The following is a 27,580-nucleotide window of genomic DNA, read 5'->3' on the forward strand; positions in this document are numbered from 1 at the left end:
TTGAGCAGTGGTTTGTAGTTCTCCTTGAAGAGGCTCTTTACATGCCTTGTAAGTTGTGTTCTTAGGTATTTCATTCTCTTTGTAGCAGTTGTGAATGGGAATTCACTCATGATTTGGCTCTTTGTCTATTATTGGTGTATAGGAATGCTTGTGATATTTGCACATTGATTTTGTATCCTGAGACATTGCTGAAGTGGCTTATCAGCTTAAGGTGATTTTGGGCTGAGACGATGGGGTTTTCCAAATATGCAATTATATCATCTGCAAGCAGAGAAAAATCATACTGCATGGGTAAAAGCTGGAAGCATTCGCTTTGAAACTGATGCAAGACAAGAATGCCCTCTCTCACCACTCCTATTCAACACAGTATTAGAAGTTCTGGCCAGGGCAATCAGGCAAGAGGAAAAAATAAATTTTTTTTTAATGAGATCATACCTTCTATAATATTCTAAACACTTTGCTTCCTGCACTTCTTTTATTTCTATAATTAAGCACTCAAGCCACCTGCTTTCAAGAGTAACAAATGCCCTTCTCCTTTAGTTATAAATCCTTTAAAACTAAAGCCCCTTGTGTGTTTAGTAAATACAGAAAAAGGTCACTCTGTAGCATGCCTGTACACATTTGCTTCAGCTAGTTCCCTTTTGAATACTATGGTATTAGCAACTGTTATGGAATGATGTGTCCTCCCAAAATTCACATATTGGATCACAAAATCTAAATGCGACTGTACTTAGAGATAAAACTTTTGGAGGTAATTAACATTAAATAAAGCCATAAGTGTAGGGCCATAATCCTATAAGGCTGGTGGTTTTATAAGAAAAGTGAAGAGGGCGCTCTCTCTCTCTCTCTCTTTCTCTCTCTCTCTCTTTCTCTTTATGTGGAAGAGAGATCATGTGAAGGCACAGCAAAAAGGTGGTTATTGGCACCAGAAACGGAATCAGTCAGCACCTTCATCTTTGACGTTCCAGTCCCCAAAACCATGAGAAATAAATTTTCCTTGTTTAAGTCACACACTCTATGATATTTCCTTACAGCAGCCTGAGCTGACTAATAGCAAGCATATTTAGACTACTGATTACTCTATCATGTGATAAGCAGCATCACATGATACTCTAAGTATCATGTCTTATAAGTCTATAAAATCTGAGTTTAACAAGTAAATTATATGAAAGCTAAGGTAACTGAGAACTATTCTCTAAGTTTGCTTCAAAACTACAATAATTTAAGGCAGATAAAATAGTCTAAAACAATATACTCTAAAAAGTTTTGTACTATGTTTGCTTTTAGCTCTCTTAAAATGGTTTTATTTTAAATAAATGCAAAAAATGTATTTTTGTTTGTTTGTTTTTGAGACAGAGTTTTGCTCTTGTTACCCAGGCTGGAGTGCAATGGCGCGATCTCGGCTCACCGCAACCTCCGCCTCCTGGATTCAAGCAATTCTCCTGCCTCAGCCTGCTGAGTAGCTGGGATTACAGGCACACGCCACCATGCCCAGCTAATTTTTTGTATTTTTAGTAGAGACGGAGTTTCACCATGTTGAGCAGGATGGTCTCGATCTCCTGACCTCGTGATCCACCCACCTCAGCCTCCCAAAGTGCTGGGATTACAGGCTTGAGCCACCGCGCCAGGCTGCATTTTTAAATTTTTATTTTGATGTGGTTTATGCAAGAGATTTAGTATGAAACTACAATCTGCAGAGTAATCCTCAATAATGTTGTCTTAGCCTTTCCTGAAAAGATTCATGAATAAATGAAAATAAAATATTCCAAGTGACATAGACATCATTTAAGGCTATTTATATAATACATATATATAATAAATATTCCAATTAATATTACTTAAATATTGGCATATTAAATAATATAAATAATGGTTACTATTACAATAAATTCTTTTGTATATAATCTTAACCTATCAGAGATGTCTAAAATATGTCCAATTTTGTTCTTCATTCTGTATTAGTTTGCTGGGGATACCATAAACATATACCACAAACTGTGTCATTTAAACAACAGAAATTTATTCTCTTGTGGTTTTGAAAGCTAGAAGTCCATTATCAGAGTGTTGGTAGATTTGGTTTGAAACCTTTTTCCTTTGCCTGCAGATTGATGCCTTCTTATTCTGTCTTTATATGGAGTCTGTCTTTGACCTAATCTCGCCTTATAAAGACGCCAGGTATATTATATCAAGGGCCACCTGTATGACCTCATATTGCCTTAATTACCTCTTTAAAAGTCTTAACTCCAAAGGAATTCTCATTCCGAGGTATTGGAATTAGGACTTCAACTTATTAATTTTAGGGGAACCCTTATTATTCCCGAAAAATAATTCTATGACTGTAAACAAATCCTTCTATTATTTCTAAAATATAAGATTATATACTATATTCAACTCAGAAAAGTGGACTTACTGAGAACTTTTCCAACTTTTCACACTCGAATGATTTTTTTTGTATGTTCTTTATCACAGTTAACTGATTATTACTAAGGTTGACCAAGGGCTCTAGCTATTTAATTTTTTGTTGTTGTTGTTAAATTAATCTTTTAAAATGTTTGCCTGGTGGTCGATTTATATTGTGTTGTTGTAATTTGAAAGAATCCTTTACATCGGGTTTTAGTTTGGGCTGCTATAACAAAGTACCATAGACTGGGTGACTTATAAACAATGAATTAATTTCCCACATGTCTGCAGGCTAAAAGTCCCAGATGAGAGTGCCAGCATGGCTGAGTTCTGGTGAGAGCCCTTCTCAGGATCAAAGACTTCTGAATTCTTCCTAAGTCCTGACAAGGCAATCAGAGGGCAAAAGAGCTCTCTGGAGTCCTTTTTATAAGATTAATAATGCCATACATGAAGGTTTTATCTTCATGACTTTACTATGTCCCAACCTGACTTCCTGCCACATGACCCACATCCCTATACCATCACACTGGGGGTTAGTATTTCAATATATGAATTTTGGGAAATCACAGACATTTAGACTATAACACAGGGTGGGTGCATTCATTCCTTTTCTCTTCCATAAAAGTTGCAATTTTTGTATTTTCTTGTGTTTTATCGTTCTTACTTTTTAACTGTAAAATGTCTTTTAATATTTAAATTATGTCTTCTATTTCTGACATTTTGAAAACATTAACTAATGTCTTCTTGTTCTAGAAGTCTTATTCAGTACAATACAGCAAAACTAGAAATATAAATATTGAAAATAAGTAAAAATAACATACACATTTTTAATTGTATAAATTATGTACATATCAAGTATCTACTAGCAATTTCAACTAATTGTGAAATATAATAAGATCACTGAATAAAAGGTCAATTGTACTTTTATTTGTAAGAGAAAATAAAAAATTAAATTAAAAAAAAAATCAGCCAGGCGCAGTGGCTCACATCTGTAATCCCAGCACTTTGGGAGGCCCACATTGGGTGGATCACAAGGTTAGGAGTTTGAGACCAGCCTGGCCAATATTGTGAAACCCTGCCTGTCTGTACTAAAAATACAATAAAATTATCCAAGGATACTGGTGTGTGCCTGTAGCTACTCAGAAGGCTGAGGCAGGAGAATTGCTTGAACCTAAGAGGTGGAGGTTGTAGTGAGCCAAGATTGCACCACTGCATGCCAGCCTGGGCCACAGAGCGAGACTCTGTCTTAAAAAAAATAAAAATAAAAAACATGATTTAAAATAGCATTCAAAAACATGAAATTCTGAGGAATAAATCTAATGAAATGTAAATGACTGCTATATAGAAATGTGGCATATTACAAATTCAAAGATATGTAGAATATCTGGATAACAAATCACAAGACTGCATTAATATACACAAAGGATCACCCTATAGTCAGAGGATATATAAATTTGTATCTTCTAAATTTAATATGAAAATTTATTTAGTGAGAAAAAAATAAAATTACAATGATTTTCATAAGTAGAAATTATATAGGTCATATCAGCTTATCATATTTAGTGAAACTGAAATTTTAAAGGAATATAAATGTTAAGAAGGTATTATTGTGATATTATTCGAAATTTGCAAAAAAAATCCCCTTCAATTAGCTAATACTGGGTGGAGGGTGGGAGGAAGGTGAGGACAGAAAAACTACCTATTAGATACTATGTTTATTACGTGAGTGAAAAAACAACTGGCACACCAAGCCCCCATGATACACAATTTTCCTATATAACACACCTGCACATATACCCCAAACCTACAATATAAGTTTTAAAATAAAAACACTGCAAATTATTTTAATTGAAAAAATTTATTTTAAAAAGGTCTAGCTATTAATATATTTTATGGAGTTCTCCTTGTATGTCTTTATTTTTATAAATTAACATTCAATGGCTATATATTGTACACTGGCTTATATTTTATATTTAAGTAATTTTCTTTTTAAAAGTAAAGACATTGACTTTAAATTTTACTTTGTTATTCTATTTTTCCTTGTGTTTGCCTTGTACATTGCTACTCAACATTTTATGTTTATGCTTTTCTATTCATAAATTTTGCTTTATGTCAATTCTAAAATTAATGTCTTTTTAAAGTGTAATTCTGTCACTTATCACTTTTATAATAGATGCACTCATATTTTTATATTAATTTCCTTTTAATATGTGTGGTTTTGTTTCATTTTCTTTTTAGTTTTTCAAGATTTTGCTCATTATTTCTGAAATTCAGGAAATGTACTAATCTTAATTATGTATGTCTTTTTATTAGATTTTCCTGATAGTGTTTTAAAGTTAATATTGAGATTTTTATCTTTAAATTATTTCTGTAATTATGACTTCATTATTTCTTAATGTTCTCATTTGAAATTACTAACTTTTAAGTTTTAGGTATTCTACCTTCCCCATTTTTTATCTCATTAATTATTTAAAAATTACTTTTTCTCCCTTTCTTGTTTCTTGTCATTTTAAAGCTCTTTCCTTCGATGTTCTCAGATAGCAAATTTTCTGTCTTCAGTTTATTCCTTTTTTAAGTAAACATGTTATGTTATTCCAGTTAGAAACAATTATTGGTGTTGCATGTTAAGTATTCCTGATTATTCTCTATGCATTGTATTAAAATTCTCTCCTACTTCTATAAATTAACCATAATAAATCCAAGAGTTCATTCTTTTTTCTATTTTTTTTTTCTTTTGTCTGTTTAGTCTTGATTGTTTGAATTACTAATTTATTGTAAATGAATTACATTTTTTATTTGACTGTTCATGTTGATATGTGACCTCGGTACCCAGGTAAGCAAGCTCTTAGGATAGCTTAGGCAGAAAAAAAAACAGATGGGGAGTGAATCTTGGAAAGTGTTGTCCTTTATCACCTGGCATCTAATGAGCTGGATAACTGTCACCCTCTGCTGAGATACCAAGATGAAGTCTCTTTGCTCCCACATTGCTGCCATTGCAAGCATTATATTCGTCCAATCGCCCAGATTTGGGCTATCTATTGCACCTGTGGAGACATGCCAGGTTAGCAGACCTGGGCAATCCTTCCAAGGACTACAGGCAGTAAGCCAACAGACCGCAATCCTTCTCTGTGAATTTCTTAGCCTAACCTCCACAGGAAGGGAAACATGATGAGGATTTAGTTCAGGCTTTAATGGCTGGCAAGTATTCTTTAATGTCTGTGTTGTCTGAGGTCTCATCCAGAATATTGTAGAATGAATCACTGAACTGTCTTAGTCAAAGATACTGGCATAATAATTTATTTCATTTACTAACACGAAGGGAAACGTTAACTACATTGCCAATAATTTTATTCCAAGCAGAAAGCTGAGAGAAAAAGATGGGTAAAGAATTTCTGTTTTGTACACTGATTTAACACTTTCAGTTATTTTTATAGTTCTGCCTATTAAAATAAAAATATTAATTTATCTAGAGTTACATGTGTTTGTGTTTAAGTCCAAATGTATCTAAAAGTTGAGCTAGACTTTGTGATTCTACTGGCTGAGAGAGACACACTTTCAAACTACAATATGTTGGAATTTGAAAAATGTATTCATTTTTATTTATCTGCCTAGTTGTAAAGACAAGCACAACACCAATGCAACATCTGCACACTGTTGCAATACTTTTTCTATATCTGCCACATAAACAATGTTTTTCACTTGTTTCCAGATATGTAGTTGAATACTTGCCTTAAATGTTTTTTGAATTGTTTGCAATTTTTTCTCTTTTAAACTGGTCAATCACCCCTACCAGATAGTTATCTAGATACTAGATATTGGTTATTTTTTGTCACACTAATCAAGATAAAGCATAAAGTTATTGGTTACTTTGTTACACTAATCAAGATAAACATGAGATGTTTAAATTGGCACTGAGAATAAATTAGTTGCTCAATGGTAAGACGAACTTCTTGTGTGAAATTTTTAGTGTGTCAAGACCAAGGAAGAGCCCACTGTGGTTCAAAATAATAATATTGTCATTCTTTCTACAAGATAAAAATCTCTTTCATATAAAAATAGTAACAATAAAGGCCATACCATTACTAATAACATTTTAACTTTTAAATACTTTTATTATATATTATATTATATACCAGAAAGTATTTTAATTTCAAGGATTTTCATTTGTTATCTAGTCCTCACAATAACACTACTAAAAATGTTATTCTCACTTAGAAGTGAGAAAATCAAGGAACAGAGACAGTAAGTATCTTACCCAATTTTCCACAGCTAGTGCATAAAGAGTATTGGGACCATATTCTTTGTTTAATGGGTATGCCTCTGTTCCGTTTTATCTCCCTTCAAGTAACTTTACCTTGATCAAAATATCATGACAGATTTTAAAAAATGAAAGAGGCTAGACTTAAATTATTTTGGTTAAGTATTAGATTCTTCATCAAGAATGGCGCTCTATACACTGATAACATTTAAATTGCATCAATGTATGTGGCTACTTGGTTCATAGTTGATTACTATCAAAGTGAGCCCCTAAATTAAGATAGAATAGGCATTTTTTTTCTCTCCTGAGAGACACAAATATTGGATTATTGCATTGAATCTTTCATTAATCCTATGTCAGATACTTTAAACCTAATATTTAGATCCATAAAATGGTTCTGTTGCCTGTCCTTAAAAAGGCTTAGTTCAATTATTCCTTAAATTCTATAATTCTATGACAGCCTGCATTATTAATCAAGGACGTGTGTGTGTGTGTGTGTAAAGGTATTTTTCATTCTCTAAATCAAGTCCATTGTTGAAAATTATAATGCCTTCTCAGCTTTTTCAAAAACATTTAACCCATTTTGCTAAATAAAAATAAAAGGCAATTAATAATATGTATAACAATTAGAAAGGATTTGCAAATAATATAACATTTAATTTTATAACAATTAACTCATCAGTGCTTCAAAACTATATGTGCCAGATATGAATTATAGTTTATTCCTCTCTTACAATGAACTTCTACTGCAGTGTAAATAAGAAAATAATATGCTGAAGATGCACAAATTCCAAAAATTAGTCAAGAAAAAATAAACAAAAGATAATGTAAGACAATTACTAAAATAACAATTTATTAATAAATGTCTAGTAAAATATATTCTGATCTGACTTGCATTTCATAGATACCTTATACACATAACCTGTATGTAATCATGCAATGTGTTTAATAATTTTATGTGTGAAACAAGGTTTGTGTACATTTGGACCATCTAAAAGCAAGATGTCAGTATCTTAGCCACCTATATGGACAGTCTGTGGTTGTTTGGCATCATTCCCGACTCAAAAGTTTCTATGCTACTGATAAGCAATCATTTCTTACACGTATTCACACATAAGTACTTAAAATTTTAAATATATGAAGTAGCTTTAATACAACCGAAAACGACGTGCTCAGTATAAATATGCAGCACATGAGGATCACAAGAATACCTAGATTAGCTGTGAAACAACACCAAAAACAAACAACTGCAGGCTTTCAGTCTCCAATTAAGATGCTGTGTTTTGGCCAGGTACGGTGGCTCAAGCCTGTAATCCCAGCACTGTGGGAGGCCGAGGCGGGTGGATCACAAGGTCAACAGATGGAGACCATCCTGGTCAACACGGTGAAACCCCGTCTCTACTAAAACTGCAAAAAATTAGCTGGGCATGGTGGCACGTGCCTGTAATCCCAGCTACTCAGGAGGCTGAGGCAGGAGAATTGCCTGAATCCAGGAGGTGGAGGTTGCGGTGAGCCGAGATCATGCCATGGGTAACAAGAGCGAAACTCCGTCTCAAAAAAAATCAAAAAAAGATGCTGTGTTTTGATAAAAGTTAATGTACACTGGCACTCTGGGAGGCTGATGGGGGCAGATCATTTGAGATCAGGAGTTTGAGACCAGTTTGACCAACATGGTAAAACTCCATCTGTACTAAAAATACAGAAACATTAGCCAGGTGTGGTGGTGCACGCCTGTAGTCCCAGCTACTCCGGAGGCTCAGGCAGGTGAATCGCTTGAGTGTGGGAGGCAAAGGTTGAAGTGAGCTGAGATTGTGCAAATGCGCTTCAGCCATGGTGATAGAGTGAGACTCTGTCTCAAAAAAAAAAAAAAAGTTAATGTACACTGTTTTTTTTTTTTTTTTTTTTACTTTTGATTTTTTAAAACTATACTTTAAGTTCTGGGGTACATGTGCAGAACGTACAGATTTGTTACATAGGTATACTCATGCCACGGTTGTTTGCTGCATCCATCACCCTGTCACCTACATTAAGTATTTCTTCTAATGCTGTCCCTCCCCATCCCCCACCCGCTACTATCCCTCCCCTATTCCTCCTCACCTTCTGACAGGCCCTGGTGTATGATGTTCCCCTTCCTGTGTCCACGTGTTCTCATTGTTCAACACCCACTTATGAGTGAGAACATGTGGTATTTGTCTTTCTATTCTTGTGTCAGTTTTCTGAGAATGATGGTTGCCAGCTTCATCCAGGTCCCTAGGAAGGACAAGAACTCATCCTCTTTTTATGGCTGCATAGTATTCCATGGTGTATATGTGCCACATTTTCTTTATCCAGTCTATCACTGATGGGCATGTGGGTTGGTTCCAAGCCTTTGCTATTGTGAACAGTGCCCCAATAAACATACCTGTGCATGTATCTTCATAGTAGTATTATTTATAATCCTTTGGGTTTATACCCAGTGATGGGATTGCTGGATCAAATGGCATTTGTAGTTGTAGCTACGTGAGGAAAGGCCACACTGTCTTCCACAATGGTAGAGCTAATTTACACTTCCACCAACAGTGTAAACATGTTTCTATTTCTCCACATCCTTTCCAGCATCTGTTGTCTCCTGATTTTTTAATGATCACCATTCTAACTGGTATGAGATGGTATCTCAATGTGGTTTTGATTTGCATTTCTCTAATGATCAGTGATAATGAACTCTTTTTCATACGTTTGTTGGCTGCTTAAATGTTTGCTTTTGAGAAGTGTCTGTTCATATTCATTGCCCACTTTTTGATGGGGTTGATTTTTTCTTATAAATTTGTTTAAGTTTTTGTAGAGTCTGTATATTAGCCCTTTGTCACATGGGTAGATTGCAAAAGTCTTCTCCCATTCTGTTGGTTGCTGGTTCAGTCTAATGATAGTTTTTTTTTGCTCTGTGGAAACTCTGAAGTTTAATTGGATTCCATTTGTTTATTTTGGCTTTTGTTTTCATTGCTTCTGGTGTTTTAGTCATGAAATCCTTGCCTATGCCTATGTCCTGAATGATATAGCCTAGGTTTTCTTTTAGGGTTTTTATGGTGTTAGGTCTTATGTTTAAATCTTTAATCCATCTGGATTTAATTTTTGCACAAGGTGTAAGGAAGGAATTCAGTTTTAGCTTTCTCCATATGGCTGGTAAGTTTTCCCAACACCATTTGTTAAATAGGAAATCCTTTTCCTATTGCTTGTTTTTGTCAGGTTTGTCAAAGATCACATGGTTGTAGATGTATGGCATTACTTTCAAGGCCTCTGTTCTGTTCCATTGGTCGATATCTCTGTTTTTGTACCAGTACCATGCAGTTTTGATTACTGTAGCCCTATAGTATAGTTTGAAGTCAGGTAGCATGATGCCTCTACCCTTCTTTTTTCTTTGTTGGCTATGTGGGCTTTTTTTTTGTTCCATATGAATTTTAAGGTTTTTATTTCTAATTCTGTGAAGAAAGTCAATGGTAGCTTGATGCAAATAGCATTGAATCTATAAACTACTTTGGGCATTATAGCCATTTTCATGATACTAATTCTTCCTAAAAGATGGAATGCTTTCTGAGAGAATGGGATCTTCTAAATATAAAATCATGGCTTTTATAGTCTGTTGAAAAACATTCAAAGAATTTAAGGGACCAGGAAGTGGTTCCTCTAGTAATGAGGAGGCATTCTGTTGAATGGCTTTTTCAAATATTTCATCCAGAGTTATCTGTCTCATTAACAATGATTCTTGTCTTAGAAACCTTACTTTGACTTTGTAAACTAACATGAAAACTTGTTTTGTTATCAATTTACATTGCTCTAATCCTTCAGAAAGTTCATCACACATTTTCATCACGTTTGTCTCTAGGCATTTTTTTCTAAGTGTTAGTAACATCTTCATCATCACTGATATCATGACCTTGATTCTATGTAACCAATGGCCAGTGAATAAACAAACAGAGCCTCATTATTGATGTTAAAACATCTTCAACATCTTCTACCAGCTTACTGACAAACTCTGAAGATATATATATATATATATCTTTTCAGAGTTTATATATATATATATACATATATATATGTGTGTGTGTGTGTCACATATGTAAGATAAGACATGATTTTTTTTCCCACTCAACATAAAGAATCCTTCAAAGCTAGCAGTTTGTTCATCATCACCACTGAACATAGTTACAAGCCAGAGGTTGTGCCTGGCATGCACAACTGTGTCTTTAGTCACTGAGTTCCAAGCATTGACAACAGCATATACAGTAGTCTTCATCCTAAATTCCTTTTGAAATCCTTTCACAACCATGTCTCCCTTTACTGCTGCTAAAATGCTGTTTAAGAAAGCATTTAAGAAATGCTGTTTATATTTAGACTGCATTGACCTAAAGCTACCCTAGTCACATGGCTCAATCAATAAAGTCAAATTTGGAGGAAAGTGAATAGCATAAAGTTTTTTGATGAAAAATGAGCTTGAAGATGCAAAGAACAGTTGTCAATAAATAACAAAATCTTGCAGTTGTTATCCTATCTAGCTTTCTTGCAGTGAGCACAAACCACTAGAACAAAATGTTTGTGAAACCAATCACAAAACAAGTTCCTGGTTTCCACATTTTTTGTTAGCATAATGTACTAGTAAAAAAATCCACTCCTTGAAAATGATGAGAATTCAAGCTTTTGCCTGTCACGGCAAATTCACACTTATGCCTGCCTGCTGCATTAGCACATCCCAGCATAGTTATTCTGTCCTTGGCACTCACAATTTAAATAGATACTACCTCATCAATTCCTTTCTCATTAGTGTCTTTCTGTGGCAATAGTGCCAAAGCTCTAATGTTCGATTAACATTAGAGACTTGTTTTGTATCACATTTTCATTGGTGATGAGTTTGGCAAACTTGTCAATGAATTTCTCCATGGCTTCATGATTATTAGATCCTTTATCACCACAGATCTTTAAAAATTTAATGCCATGTATTTTTTGAATTACTTCAGCCTATTGAATATTCACAGCTTTCTACAATTTTCCATTTATTGTGTTAGGCTTTGCTTGTTTCTTGATCAGAATACCATTAGGTGGCCTGTGTTCACTACAATGTTAGCAGTTTTATTCCTGGAATACACAATTTAGATCTTCATTTTCAGATTTATACAGTGTTTTCTATTTTTTCATTGCCTTCTGTTTATCACTTTCAACATATATCTTTAGCAGTTTATCTTTTTGTTTTTTCAGTTGATATATGGTGGACATTCCAAAATTATACTCTTCTGTATATATCAAAGTTTCACCATTGTTCAGAGTCTGCAGCAGCTTGATTTCTGTGCTATGGACAAATAAAAATGTTTCCTCCTTCTAACACTGTTACTCATGTTGGTATCTGCAGGTCTTTTTGACATTTTCAACAATACAATATCTTTATGTTACAAATCAAAACGTAGTGCACATAGGTCTTGGTCCCATTGTGAGGAACCTGACATTGATGTGTATGGCCATTACAGGAGTGATTTTGGTAACATTTGTGACATGCTTGTATAGGGAAATCTGGGCATGTACAGGAAAGATACTAATATGGTTGGCTGTGTTTCTGCTCAAATCTCATTTTGAATTGTAATTCTCATAATCTCCATGTGTCATGGGAGGGACCTGATAAAAGGTAATTAAAACAGGGGCAGTTACCTCCATGCTGTTCTCATGATAGTGAGTTCTTACAAGATCTGATGGATATATAAGGGGCTCCCCAGCCCCATTTTGCTCTGCACTTCTCCTTGCTGCCACCATGTGAAGAGAGACATGTTTTGTTTCTCTTCTTGGGGCCTCCCCATCCCTGCAGAACTGTGAGTCAGTTAAGCTCTTTCCTTTATATATTATCCAGTCTCAGGTAAGTCTTTATTAGCAGTGTGAACAGACTAATACAGATGTTTTCCAGCTGAAGAAGACAGGGTAGGTCTTTATACCATGGAGTCACTGAATAAACTGTTGTGTACCTGCATTTCAACAGGACCCATCATATGAAATGAATCATGGATTTTCCACTTGTGTTGTCATTTTAGTGCTTAAAAAGTTTTATACTTTGGAATATTTCAGGTTTCAAGTTTGGGGATTGTGAATTCTTAACTATACTTACATATTAAACATTTCAAATTTTATCATAGGCTTATTATGTTCAAAAAGATAAAATACAACATCACATATATCAGCAAAATCAATACAGTGTAAAAAAGCAGACTATTATAGAAAGAAGGAAGGAAAAGAGAGAATAAGGGCTTTCAAAAGACAATTTTAGCTAGATATATTGGTGTGCATCTGTGATCCTAGATACTCAAGAGGCTGAAGTGGAGGGTTCTCTTGGGCCTATGAGTTCAAGTCCAGCCTGGGCAACATAACAAGACCTGCCTCTAAAACAACATAAAAGGAAATAAGAGAGGACACAAACAGATGGAAAAACATTCCATGATTATGGTTAGGAAGAATCGATATTTTGAAAATGGCCATACTGCCCAGAGTAATTTATATTAATGCTATCCCCTTCAAGCTACCATTGAACTTCATCACCAAACTTAAAAAAAAAACTTAAACTTCATATGGAATCAAAAAAGTGCCCACATAGCCAAGATAATCCTATGTGAAAAGAACAAAGCTGGAGGCATCACTCTACCCGACTTCAAACTGTACTACAAGACTACTGTAATCAGAACAGCATGATACTGGTACCAAAACAGAGATATAGACCAATGGAACAGAACAGAGACCTTGAAAGTAATGCCACACATCTACAACCATGTAATCTTTGACAAACCTGACAAAAACAAGAAATGGGGAAAGGATTCCCTATTTAATAAATGGTGTTGGGAAAACTGACCAGCCATATGGAGAAAGCTAAAACTAGATCCGTTCCTTACACCTTATACAAAACTAAATCCAGATGGATTAAAGATAATGACCTAACACCATAAAAACTCTAAAAGAAAACCTAGGCAATATCATTCAGGACATAGGCATAGGCAAGGACTTCATGACTAAAACACCAAAAGCAATGGCAACGAAAGCCAAAATAGACAAATGGAATCTAATCAAACTTCAGTGTTTCTGCACAGCAAAAGAAACTGTCATTAGAGTGAATGTGCAACCAACAGAATGGGAAAAAATTTTTGCAATCTATCCATCTGACAAAGCGCTAATATCCAGAATCTACAAAGAACTAAAACAGATTTACAAGAAAAAACAAACATCCCCATTCAAAAGTAGGCAAAGGATATAAACTGACACTTTTCAAAATAAGACATTTATATGACAAACAAACGTATGAAAAATTGCTCATCATCACTGGTCATTAGAGAAATGCAAGTCAAAACCACATTGAGATACCATCTCATGCCAGTTAGAATGGCAATCATTAAAAAATCTGAGGACAAGAGATCCTGGAGAGGATGTGGAGAAATAGGAACACTTTTACACTGTTGGTTGGAGTGTAAATTAGTTCAACCACTGTGAAGGACAGTGTGGCAATTCCTCAAGGATCTAGAAATAGAAATACCATTTGACCCAGCATTCTCATTACCGGGCAAATACCCAAAGGATTATAAATCATTCTTTTATAAAGACACATGCACATGTATGTTCATTGAGGCACTGTTTACAATAACAAAGACCTGGAACCAACCCAAATGCCCATCAGTTTTAGTCTAGATAAAGAAAATGTGGCACATATACACAGTGGAAGACTATGCAGCCATAAGAAAGGATGAATTCCTGTCCTTTGTAGGGACATGGATGAATCTGGAAACCATAATTCTCAGCAAACTGGCACAAGAACAGAAAACCAAACACTGCATGTTCTCACTCATAAGTGGGTGTTGAACAATGAGAACATATGGACACAGGGAGGGAACACTGGGATCTGTTGGGGTTCAGGGCATTGGGAGTATGTTGGGGGATGGGTAGGTTGGAAAGGGGCAACATTGGGAGAAATGCCTGATATAGGTGTTGGGGGATGGAGGCAGCAAACCACTATGGCATGTGTGTACCTATGCAACTATCCTGCAAGATCTCCACAGGTACTGCAGAACTTAAAGTATAATAATAAAAAAAATTGAGAAGACAATTTATCTGAGAGCCTATCCTTTTGAAATAATTAATTAATTATGGTGATAAATATAAATTTTGTGTATTGAAAGGGGATAGGAGTCAATTTAAAATATTTTACCTACAGAAATATCCTTCAGGAATTAAGGTTGAATAAAAATATTTTCAGATAAATAATAAATGGGGTAATTTGTCACCAGCAGACCCACACTAAAGTAAATATTATGAGGATTCTAAAAGAAAATAAAAAACTATCCAAGATGAAAAAATTATGGTAAATAATTGGTGCTATACATGATAACGTATAAGTCTCAAAAAATATTTATATATATTATATATAAAATATTTATATATATAACAGTGAAAGATAAGTAAAATTAAACTTTTAAGATGTTTGCTTTATTCAGGCAGAAATTAAAAATATCACAACATTAAACTTTGTAATTTATGACTGCATATTATCTTTAAATAACTACTAAAATATAAATAATATTTAATTACAGATTTTAAAAACACTACATAAAATATTAACCCACAAACATCAGTTGTGTTTCTATATATCAGTATCAAACAATTTGAAAATATATTAAGAAAATAGTTGTTTTTACAAAAGAATTTAAAGAATGAAACACCTATGAATAAATTTAAAGAGGTAAAATATTTTTACACACAAAACTATAAAACATTGGAGCAAAAATAAAACCTAAAAAAAGAAAAGATATCATGTTAATGGATTGCCATAACTAATATTGTTAAGATACCTTTACTATCCCAAGTTTTCTCCAGCTTCATTGTAATCTCTTATGAAAATTCTCTCATTTTTTATTTCAATCCTATAGTTCATGTGGAATTTTAAGGGGCCTGAATGTCCAAAGCAATCTTGAAAAATAAGAATAAAGTTGCTAAACTTATGTTTTTCACTGTTCAAATTTACTACCAAACTACAGCAATCAAAACAATACAGTGCTGGCATAGTGATATGTAAACCAATGGAATAGACTTGAGAATTCAGAAATAGACACAAACATGTAATATTAATTGATTTCAACATAAGTACCAAGACTATTAATAGGAAAAGAATAGTCCCTTTAATAAATGGTTCTGGAATACTTTAATTTACCCATATAAATAAGTGAAATAAAATAATTTAATGTACTTCTCTCATAAATGTATCATGTAAACAGCAAAATGTAACAAAACTCAGTAAAATATGTAAGAATCAAACAACGTTATTAACTAAATTTATCTATTATATACACATAGAATAATGAACAACCTCATAATACCCGTTGTTTTTAGAAACAAGAAAATCAGTAAAAGCTGTTTTATTGTTTTATTTGTAAGAATGCAATATGCTTAAATTCATAAACAGATGAGGCAAAAAGAGATAGAAGTTAAAAGATACCTTCTATCATCTTCCCTTTTTCCTCTTCCCACATGTCTGAGTTAAATTATTTTTCCTTACTATTGAGGCATTCTATTTTGTCACTCTAAAACAAATATTTTGTTTAGTCTAAATTTTAAATTTTAGCCTGTTGACAGCTTCTGTGCCATAGTTCCTCAAGTGAACTTAGATTGCTTAAAACAGTCTCAAGGACAAAAAAAAATCTTAAAATTTTTACACTTTCAAAATTGTTTTCTCATAACTTTTATAGTGAAGGACAGATTGGCTAGATACAAAATTCTTGGCTCAATGTCTTTCTTTTAGTGTTTTTAGGCATTGCTGTATTCTTCTGTGACATTAAATTTTGCTGTGAATAAATCTGAGAGCAAACTTTATTTTTCCTCTCGTAAGTTACTTCATATTTTTATCCTGGCCATACAAGGAATCTTTATATTTAAAAGACCGGAATTTTTACAGGTTATACTGTCATGTTGACACTTCTGTGCCTGTTATTCTTTATATATGGCCTCTCTCTCACTCTCTGCGTGTGTGTGTATTCACTTCTTGAGTGCACTCTCAAATTTATATTTTATTATTTGATTGTCTTATCTTTGTGCTCCAATTAGGCATATATACTCTTCTATTCTACTAAACATATTTACAAATTAGATCTTCTTTGCGTACCTATTATGATTATGTTAATTTTCTTGGCATTGTCAAACTGTTTTGTTTTGTTTATTTATATATACTATGTTTTTTCAACTGTTCATTCCACAGTGACTACTCTTTCCTCCCAGTTTCAACTTTACTTCCATGAGATTTCCTTGAAATTTTTTGCTTCTTTTTAAAATATATTTTAATTTATTTTTTCATTTTCATTTTTAAATTGTAATTATACATATCTATGTGGTACAAAGAGATGTTTCATGTATATATGCATATACTATGAAATGATTAAATTAAGCTGATTAACCTATTAATTACCTGATATATGCTAAGTGTGTGTGTGTGTGTGTGTGTGTGCGCACGTGTGTGTGTATGATGCAAACATTTAAAATCTACTTTCTTAGTAATTTGGAAATACAGCTTACTTTTGGACAACATAGGGGTTGGTATGCTGACCTCCTGCATAATTAAAAATCTATGTATAACTTTTGATTCTCTAAAAAACTTAAATACTAATATCTTAGTGTTGACTAGAAGCCTTAGGGATAAACAGTTTATTAACACATATTTTGCATATTATATGTATTATATACTGTATTCTTAACATTAAGTAAGCTAAATATTTACTATTTGTTAAGTGGAAGTGAATCATCAGAAAGGCCTTCATCTTCTTCTTGTTCACATTGAGTAGGCTGAAGAAGAAGGGTTTGTCTTGTCTCGGATTGCAGAGAAGGACAATTTCCACTTAAGTGGACCCACAGAGTTCAAGAAATATCTCATGTAAATGACTGGTTGATGGGTGCAGCAAACCACCATGGCATGTGTATACCTATGTAACAAAACTACACACCCTGCACATGTATCCCAGAACTTAAAGTATAATGATTTAAAAAGGCAACAGTATGCATTATATTATTATAACTATAGTCACCATGCTTTGCAATTCATCTCAAAAACTTCTTCATCTTATCAAACTAAAACTTTATTCCCTTTGACCAGTATTTTCCCATCCTTCTTTCCTTTAGCACCTTATAACCTTCTTCTCTATTTCTCTGAGTTCAACTTTTTAAAAATATGTTTTTAATTGACAAGTAAAAGTTGTATATATTTATGAAGTACTACTATTGTTTGAATATTGTGTTTTTCCAACCAAAACCCATATCGCAACTTGATTCTCAATGTGGTAGTCTTGGAAGGTGGGGCCAAGTGAGAAGTATTTGTGCTTGAGGGCTCTGCTCTCATGGATGGCTTGGTGCCATACTTGAGGTAGTGAACGAGTTGTCATTCTGGAGTAACTGGTTTCATTCTCATAGGAAAAATTGGTTTTCCAGATTCTGGCAAACCAATATCCTGTTATTGGTTGGATTGTTAAAGAGTCTGAATTCTTCAATTTCACTCTCTGCATCCTCTCTTGCCATGTGATCCTTTTGCACACATTCTCTCTCCTTTTGCTTTCCTCCATGAGTGAAAGCCATCTGAGGCCATCACCAGTTACCAGACTCTGAACTTTCTTGACACCAGAATCATGAGCCAAATAATCCTCTTTTCTTTATAAATTATGAAGTCTCAGATATCCTGTTACAATGACCACAAAATGGACAAGACAAGTACAAGATGATGTTTTGATGTATGTATACATTATGAAATGATTAAATTGAGCTATTTAACGTTTCATTACCTAACACTATTTTGTGGTAAAAACAGTTAAATCTACCGTCTTAGAAATTTTGAAGTATACAATATACTGGTTTTTACTGTAATCACTGTGATGTACAGTAGACATTCTAAACTTATTTATCCCCTCAAACTAAAATTGTGTTGCCTTTTTCCAGTATCTCCTAAGTTCTCCCCATCTCCATCCTCTTGTAACTACCATTTTGCTCTTTGTTTTAATGACTTTAACTTTTTTAGATTGCACATGCAAATGAGATGGTGCCATTTGTCTTTCCCTGCCCGGCTTGTTTTACATAAGGCAATGTCCACCAAGTTCATCCACATTGTAGCAAACAACAGGACTTCATTTTCTTTTAAAGCTGAATAATATTCTACTACTTATGTTATATACCATATTTTCTTTATTTAACCACTGATGATCTCTTAAGTTGATTCTCTATCTTGGTTATTTTGTGTAATACTTCAGTGAACCTGGGAGTGCAGAAATCTTTTGGACATACCGATTTCAATTCCTTTGGATAAATACACAAAACGGAGATTGCTATATCATACGATGAGTGTATTTTAACATTTTTAAAAACACTTATATTTTTTAATGAAAAGAATAAACAACAAAACCAAAGTTTGAAGAAGAAAATAATAAAGATCAGAGTAGAAATAAATGAAATACAGAGTACAAAAACAGTGGAAAAAAATCAATAAAATTAACATCTGGTTCTTTGAAAATATAAAATCAGCAAACCTTTAGCAAGACTAAACAAGAATTTTATGAAGACCCAAATACATAAAGTCAGAAATGACTCTTCTTTACTTAATTCTGACAACTCATATTTAATTGTCTTATCTTTTCCCGTGTTTCCCCATGTAACTGTTTTGTAGAATTCTGTTATTGAATTATTTTATTATGATGGATTTTAATTAACAGCAAAGTAATTGATTATAAAGTATATCAGATCTATGACATCATTTTTTTCTGATAATTGATTTGTGTATGTTGGTAAGTATTGCTTATGTTTCTATAGGATTTTCTCCTAGAGTTTCTTAGTGCTGGTACTGTATCAGTGAATTTTCTTTAATGAGTTTTATACAAAAATTGTCACCCTCTGAAGGGGCCCAGGACATTTCCAGAAGGCATTTCACAAAATCTTTTACCTTTGTTTATATGGAAACAATTGCTTCCTGTAAATATTATCCAAGAGTGGGATCGTTTGAATATTTTTCATTCTCCTACTTCTTCAGTAGTATCCAGTTGACATTTTTCCCATCAATTCCTGCAGTTATCACTGCATATAATGATAACTGATTTGGCTTTACTGTGTGATCTCTTTTCCTTAAGAAAGTGAGATTTTGCTGGCATATTCTAGAAAATTGATGCTGTTATTTCACCTCTCTATACTTCTTTTCTGTAACCTCCTATTTGGGACTTATAGGAAATCTCAAAGGTTTGTTAACCCTTAACTAATTTTGGTCTGCATATTGTCTCCGTTTTCAATACAATTTATATTTTCATTTATTTTAAAAATATATCTTTGGTTTCTTGTTGTTGTTGGATTTCTGGAAGAAGGAGAAAGATTTATAAACACTGTCATGCCTAAAACTTTGAGTCATTTTAATTTTGGCCTTTAGGAAAAAATGTCATGAGCTCTTTGTTCTTGAGTTACCTGGAGCTCCCAGTTTCCAAGTTGTTTTAAGACATCACTGCTCCAATCTTGAATTTCTGTATACTGCAAATAAATTATATTTCTGTGTTTAAACTAACCACTACAAGTTTTTCATCTAGAAAATTATTATAGTTAAATTACTATATATTCATTTATTTAAAAACACAGGTCATTTGTGTTATGAAATTTGTCACAATCAAAAATTTGTATTTTCATGATTAGGTTCAATTTAACCATTTTTTCAATAATGCTACATAGCTGATGTCATATTAGTTTCATTGCATACTAGAAAGAACACAATCTCAGTGTGATTCAATATTGATGATACTGAGTTGAGTCTATTGTTTAATTTGATATCCACCAGATCTCCCTGTAACAGAGTTTTCTATGGTAATTAATAAGTTACCTGTGGTTTGTTAGTTCAAGATCCTCAGAAAATCTTATTGATGAATAAATTTCCAAAAATTATTCAACATATTTTGATCTGCTATATCAATTATTATATTGATGATTATAAAGTGATAATTTTCTAAATAGAATAATTCTACATTTAGTAGCTAGACTCTAGAGAGGAGCTCTTTCTTTCCTCTTAGCCCTCTTTATGATTTTGAGAACCACTTAATATTGTTAATTATTATCTTGCTATTTTTCAAAATGTGGTAACTCATTATCAACAGCATTATTTTTGATGCTCAAAATGTATCTCATGAACCTCCCTGGAAGTCATCTTGTTTCTTTTGGCATAACTCTATTAGTTTCTGGATGAATTCTTGTCATGTGAGATGTGCCAGAGTGATTTTATTCTTTTCCTTCTTCAACTTGATATCAGTTGATGCTTTAAAAGGAACTCATGATTTTTCTTGTTGTTTTGTTTTGTTTTGTTTTAGTGGGGAATATAATTTAGAGTCTAAGATCTGAGCATGTTGGTTGTGTTTATTGCTTCTGGGTTCTCATTACTACTGTCTTTTCTAGTGATCTGAGTTAGAAAATAAAACATTTAAGAAATGATATGTTTATATTGACACCTCCCATTTGTATCTACCTTCACAGAGTACTTCCTCACCTTTCCTCACTGCATATTTTCATCTCTCTTCCTTGTAATAAAGAGGCCAGGCCCAGACATAGCAATATATTTCCATGCTCAATCCAACAATATATACACAATAGTTTCATAACAAATACACCAATACCTTTATGGTGAAAGCAGTTCTACCAAGTAAAGAGAAAGATTTCTTTACAGTTCTATTTCTCCTTAACTATATAATACTAAAGATACAAAGTCAGAGTTAAAGAGCCACTTAAATTGATTAATTTTTTTGGTATGTCTTAATTAGCAATTTATCACATAGGTCAGTTTATTTGTTTTATTTGTATTTAATTTTATGTTTGATTTTTGTCATTGTTCATCTTTCCTTATTTTTAAATTGAGTAATACACATACATATGTAAAATTCAAAATGACAACAATAGAAGTTTTACTATTATATTGAACTATAGTATCACTTCTGTTTTCTTAAACATTAACAAATGCACAACCTTTGGCATTTTGCTTTTATGTCTAATAATACATCCTAGAAATTACCATATTTATATGAATATTTTTTCTTATTTTCTATGGTTGCACAATATTACTACACTAAATAGATGGAACACTGTATATTCCTTGACAATCTCCTATGGATTTTGCAATTGCAAATATTACATTAAGTAAAATATTGTTATGTGTTTCATATATCTAAACATAAATCACAGATTTAAATTTATGGGGCAAAAAATAAACGTGTACATAGTTTACTTAGAAACTGTCTAATTCTAATTATTTTCCAGAGTGCCTGTTTTTTTACCTTTACAATTAAGTACATTCATATGACAGTTGAGAAATCTTGTCTAAGAAGTACTGACTGTTAAAAATAACTGCTCATTTACTTTCTGGGTTCCAATATTTCATTTTAGTGGTATTTTTTGGATTTAAATGTAATCAAATATATCATCATAGATTACTAAAGGTACAAAGTTTAAGGAAAAAGACATGAGACTTTTTTTTAGTTAATGTAGGTTTATTATAATTATGTATAAAAACGGAAAACACAAGTATCACTGATTTCTTGTGAGTAAGAATTTCAGAGAAAATACATTTTGGCTGCCTGCCAAGTGGTATTGCTCTTTGTAATAGTAATTAATTTTGAATTGAAGACAGAAAACACATAAAATATATTTTTAATTAGAAAATTTTTACATTATGCTCTTTTAATTTCTAAATTATAGGCTACAAACTGGTCCAAGTCTTTTTATCCTATCTCTAATTTAAGAAATGGAATGTGACTATCAACTTGTGCAGTGCTGACACAAATTTTATCTTTAAAATGATTGATTCAGAACTTTCAGTATTCAGTAAATAAATGTGCATGAACTGTAATAATCTTAAATTAGACTCACTGGTGGAGTCACCTAAGTAAACTGTTGAAGTGAGGGTTAGGGCTCCACTTCAGAACTATGAATAGGAACTTTCTAACATAGATAGACCTAGGAATTTTGATTTCTTTTCTAGTTTTAGAATAAAACAAAAGAGAAAACAGACAATGAGAATGAAAATCACCTTTTAATTTCTTATGCTCCTAAAATATGTCCAAATAAAATTCACACACTATTACAAGAATATAGTTTCCTTTTATCTTAAAGTATTTAAGAATGTTTCCTAAAAGAATTATATGTTATACTTTATGTAATAAAACTTATAAGCCTTTAGAGTAAGATTAAACATTAGAATTTCCCTAAACTTAGACTTTAATCTTATATGTTGGCAAAAGAAGATCCATTACCAAGAAGTTATGTTGATACTGTCAACTCAGCAACAACAATTCAAATACAGTCATGCATATAAAGCATTTTTATGTTTTTCTAACATTCTTCACAACCACATTATAAATAGTTTACTACACTCTACCCATGAGATGTTAAGAAGCAGTGATAAGAATACCACAATGCCTCCTCCCAGCAAAATGGACTTGCTTTCTATCACCAAACTCTTACCCAAAGTCCCATGTGTATGATCACATTTCTTACTTCCCCTAGACCCAAATTGTCTCTCCTATTAAAAAAAAAAAATCAAAAAACCTTCAATGCACATTCTTCTGCTTTTTCACCAGGCTCATGTGATGTGTCAGTAAATTTAAAACATTAGTATGGTAGTTTTACTTGTCATTTCTAGTCTTTCCTTTTTTTTTACTCAACCATTGAAACAAGTGGTTGCCCTCATTTAATACCTCCAAGAGTGAAAACAATAGTGTAGAAACATTCATTGACTTTGAGACATGTTAAAATGTCTTATCTTTAAAAATTAAAGTTTGTGACCACTTTGAGTGAAAAAAAAAACAACAAAAACTCTGTACTTCCTTGTCCCATAGACAAACTCTCCCCTATATGTCATCTGTTAGGTGATAAACAAGCTTGAAGTTTCTCCTGAAGAATCTGGAGGTTCTGGGTATCTTGATATGACCTAAAATTTAATCTGAAAATTAGTGAAATTAAGGAGTAAAACGTGATTTTCTAGATGCTGACTAACTTTACTTAAAGGATACTCTGAGAAGATGAGATCGGTCCTGTGATGCTGCTCTAAATCAATGACTAAGTTAGACAACACAAAATGTGAAGGAATTTTCAGAGAGCTGAAAAAGGCAAACAAGATGACAGGATCAATGTGTTTATTTACTGAATGGGGGAAGTGGCCTCTGGGAGCACCCACCCTGTAAAATCTGATGGTCACTTAATATCTATACCAAGCTCATTAGGAAGAACTTCAGGGGAATGCATTTTATCACTGACGTCTAATATCAACATCTCCATTAGAAATGTTCCTATAAAATTATTTTTAACTGTGAGTATATTTTAGCTATTTGTATACATATCTATAAATATACATGGGTTTATATTTTTTGAAACATTGTAGAATAATGGAAAAAAGATTCCAGGTTTAGACACTTATTATTTCAATGATTTTTTTCTATTGTTACCCTCTAATTCTAATAAAAATTCTAATTGTAGGGACTATAAGTAAGCAAAGCCAACACTTTCCATTAAAAATAATCTTTATTAGCTCAATTGAATATAAACCAATCACAACTCAAATTTGCTTCCTAATTTAGTTACTAAATAGTTTGAACTGTTGACTCCAACAAAACAATACTAAGGTATATACAACTATTTATGATCAGTTTTTGAACATTACATCCACTTAGTGTCATTCAGTGCTCACCAGAACTATTGAAGATGTAGATGACCTGGTCTCAACATACAAGTCCACGTTTAACTAATTTCCAAGTGTATGCTTTAATCACTCTAGTTCTTTACCAGAGCATATTTACTTGAGTTAGCATCAAGTTGCCTAGACTGAGAATTTGTCTTGCTTGAATACTATTAGCAAACGAAGTTCTTATAATAAAAATGTTTACATGAAATTTATATAGATATAGAGGTAGATGATGATGTAGGTAGATAAATCAATAGATGTAGTTTATATTTTTTTGTTACATAAGGCAGCTAATGATAGGGAAAAATAACTTTGCTTTGAATAAGAAAACCATGTAAGATTAGAGTAAAACATTTTTACAAAATTGTATTTGACATAATAAAGATTTATCTGAAGTCAAGACCACTCTACCTATAGCAAAGATCCCGCCAACAAGGAGGTATTGCCTCTATCTTGTGAGGAGTATGTATGGTTTATATGTGTTTTTTTTCTCTTTGTTATTCAAAATGGCTCACTCTCTCTTTTTCAGTGTATTTTATATTTTCATTACAAGATAACCTAGGAAACAGTTTCAAAGACATGTATGTATTAAAAAATTCATAATACTTAGATAAAATTTAATTACAATGAGTAGAATTAACTCAAGCCAGGTCTTCATTGCTTATTGTGTGTGTGTTGAGAATAATAACTTTTTTTTGAGAAACCCATATTTTGTTGCATACTCTGTCAAGATCATAATAAAATAAATGTGAATATTAAAAAAAGTAATAATTTTATTTAAAGTGCAGTTCCCCTACACATGTTCTCTTGCCTGTCACCGTGTAAGACATATCTTTCCTCCTTCTTCACTTTCTGTCATGATTGTGAGGCCTCCCCAGCCATGTGGAACTGTGAATTCATCAAATCCTTTTTTTTTAATAAATTACCCAGACTCAGGAATGTCTTTATAAGCAGCATGAGAATGGACTATTACACTCACATACTTCTTTCTAGCTCAAAAATTAATAACCTTTAAGCTAAAAATAAGTGTAATACTGTTAAATACTTCAGTAATTCACACATGAGGGCTTACCTGTCTTTCAGAAGTATTTATATTTTATCTGCATAATACATTTACTTCAGTCATTTGTTATAAAAAATTTGCTCATTTTTACATTTAGAGTAATACGCAAGTAGTGAACCATAGTGTTTGCTTTCTGTCTGTAAACTTTTAACATTGGTTTGTAATGTTCTGCATTCTTGTCTTTGCATTTTTAAATTGACACAAACATGCACACTTATATTTTACAAAGATTTGCTCAAATAATATAAATTTGTTATTTAATATTTTTCTTAATCCAGATTGCATAATGAACATCTTTCTAATTAAAAACTACACTTTTACATTATTCTTCTAGATTGGTGTGGTATTTTATATTAATTGAGATTTTTTTACACAATCTATCTTCTTTGGCAATATTATCAGGTATTTTTCAACAGTACCACTCTCAAACTTAAAGAAAAATGTATGAAAATATATATTTGAAATGAATATTTTCACAAAAAATACATCTTGAATACCAAGAAAGTTACTCTATTTTGATGGCATTTTATGTTAGGGCAGCCTTATTAATGGCATTTTGTATTAGGGTAAACTTATTTACTTGTCTCCTCTGTAAATCATACCAAGGACATCAACACAAAACAATTTCTTATAATACAAATATATAATAAATATAAACTGCCTTTGTTTAGGAATTAAAAGCCATGATTATTTTCATACATTTTCTGAATACAGTATAAGAATCCCTAGATGATGCAATATGAATTCAAAAATTAAGAAATATACTTATTTTTTTAACTTTTAAAAGAAATTGTCAGTTGGCTGTATCATCAGCTACCCACAGGTAAACAAAATATTTATTCAATTTTGACAGTGACACAATTACAATCCCGAGGCAGTTAAATCCCAAGAATATTTTTTAAACAATGCATTTATAGACCTGGTGTCAAATATTATTCAATGTAGAATAGTGAGTGGAAATACTGATATGCTAAGAATCAGAATGATTTCTAAAAATAGAGCTTTAATTTGTGTAGTGCAATTTTCATTCTGACTTCAAGTCTACATAGTTGTTAGAGAGATACTTGGTTTTCCAGTTACTTTTTAGTTAAGAGTAGTTGTATGAGTCAGTTTTAACCAATGGTATATATGCAAAATTCATCTGGGGGCTTGTTGGTGAAGTACTGCTTTCTTTTAAAGTATCAAGCATGAAGGAAAGTTCCTTATCCTGCCCTTTCTTCCTGACTCACTGATGGACACGACATCTATAGCACTAATCTTCATCCAAAGATTATGAGGCATTTAGCACAAAAACAACCTACACTGTAGGGATTTTGACATAGATCCTGGGGTGAACTCATAACTGAGTCATTACACAAAACTTAAAATTGCTTATAACTTGTCTTGTTATGTAATTCAAAATTATCTTACATTTGCAACAAGTTTTACTTTGTTACTCTCTCCTGAATGCAATCCTAACTAGTATATTTTTACAGCAGTATAATGAGCACATTTTTGCTCTATACATTCCAGTTTAAGAAATGTTACATTGCTTTAATTTTTCTAATCCCATTTAATTTTCTTTAATATCTTTTCCTCTTGTGGTGAGAAATATTTATCTCATTCAATCATGGTCAAGATTGTGAAGCTGTTTCCTCCTCACTGGAATTTTACAATTTCTCCACGCAGATTTATACTGACCAGAAAATTGGGGTAAAGCCTTTCCAGATGCCCACACTTACTCCCTGTTATGATCTATTCAATACATGTAACCAAGACCTGTGCTCGTTAAAAGCTTCCAGGTTAGTTGGCTACTATGTTGTTTCTACTATGATTCACATAGACAGGCCTAGTTGTCTGGTTTCAGATCAAGATCCTATGTGTCATTTTTCACATTCAATCATAGGCAATAGCAAAGGCTTTGTCCTGATAAGACTCACAAGGGGATACTGTACTGCCCACACCAGATTTGGTACACAGACAGTGAATAGCACTTTCTGGAAAAAGTTGCAATCAAGGACTCAGGATCTCTTAGTTGTCCGTGTTCTTACATATATCTGAATTCCTAGTCCAAGTGGCTCCAATTTGAGGCTTCTTTATCAGGGCTGGTTGCAAAGGCCTATCTCAGGTGCCTCTGTCCAGATCACTTATTATGGGTTTTTAAAAATATATT

Source organism: Callithrix jacchus, chromosome 14, assembly GCF_049354715.1.
Source record: "Callithrix jacchus isolate 240 chromosome 14, calJac240_pri, whole genome shotgun sequence".
Classification (NCBI taxonomy): Eukaryota; Metazoa; Chordata; class Mammalia; order Primates; family Cebidae; genus Callithrix; species Callithrix jacchus.